Source organism: Triticum dicoccoides, chromosome 5A (genome assembly GCF_002162155.2).
Source record: "Triticum dicoccoides isolate Atlit2015 ecotype Zavitan chromosome 5A, WEW_v2.0, whole genome shotgun sequence".
Classification (NCBI taxonomy): domain Eukaryota; kingdom Viridiplantae; phylum Streptophyta; class Magnoliopsida; order Poales; family Poaceae; genus Triticum; species Triticum dicoccoides.
Genome location: NC_041388.1, coordinates 521,838,312 through 521,839,704, shown reverse-complemented (window position 1 = coordinate 521,839,704; position 1,393 = coordinate 521,838,312).

The following is a 1,393-nucleotide window of genomic DNA, read 5'->3' as shown; positions in this document are numbered from 1 at the left end:
TCAAGTATTTATTCAATAGGCTCCGAGGAGCGAGATATTACAAACATGGGTCTCATGACCCAACACTCAGAGCATACAAATCAAAGCACATGCGGAAGCTTAACATGTCTGAGTACAAACATCTAGAAATGAAAAAGGCTGAGAAGCCTGACTATCTACCAGATCCTGCCGAGGGCACAAGATCGTAGCTGAGGTAACAAGCTAAATGTCGAAGTCCACGTGGAACTACTAGTGAGACTGAAGTCTCTCTGCAAAAACATAAATTAAGCAACGTGAGTACAAATGTACCCAGCAAGACTTACATCAGATCTATCTACATATGCATCATTATCAACAAAGGGGATGGTGGAGTTTGACTGCAGCAAGCCAGCTTTGACTCGGTGGCTAACCTGAACTACGACTCCAAGTAACTCTTTTGAGGTGGTGCACACGAGTCCACATATTCACCATATCAATACACCACTATGGATCTGCTCCCGTCTCCCTACGAGAACGCCATCCATAGCACTCATGCTTATCTTGCGTATTTTAGAGTATCCACTTTCACTTGTCTATGAACTATGCAAGGGGTCCAAGTTTCCATATCCGAGGAATCCGGCTATTCGAATAGATAATGATAACCCTGCAGGGGTGTACTTCTTCACACATGCTTTCGCCACTTATCGCCCTGTACACGTCATGTACCTCGGCAACCTTCAAGCGGAAGCCGGGCGAGGGAGTCGGCCACGACCTGACTAACCGAACAAGTCTCTAGTCCAGGTTTATCGCCTATTCGGGTTCCATCCGCGAGGAGATCCGGCCGGGGTGTCGCTCACGGCCCCAAACGATGTGAGCAGGGTTCCCAAGCCCACCTCGACGGGTGGATCTACGCTTGGTACACCATGCCACTATGCCTAGTCTGTCCCAAGCCCACCTGTACCGAGTGCCACTTGGTAGACTACTAACACTACCTACAAACACCAGAAACTAGTTGCAACTCCTGGACAGAGATCGAGTTGATTAATAAGTCGAGAGAGCTTGGAGCGCCCGGAGCCCAATGTGTGGTAGTAGCTGTTCATGGATCACAAACACAGAACTCAGTTCCTGAGGACGGCTGCAATGAGACAACCCACCATGTACTCCTACATGGCCTCTTACCGCTACCTTTACCAAATCGTGTTCACACACTTAGCTCACACACGGTAGGACATGTTCACACGCCTCTGGTTCATCCCCGATGAATCAGACCTGACTCAACTCTAAGCAGTAGCAGGCATGACAAATAAGCATGAATGAGTAGGCACATCAGGGCTCAAACAACTCCTACTCATGCTAGTGGGTTTCATCTATTTACGGTGGCAATGACAGGTCATGCAAAGGATAAAGGGGTTCAGCTACCGCAGCAAGTAACAAA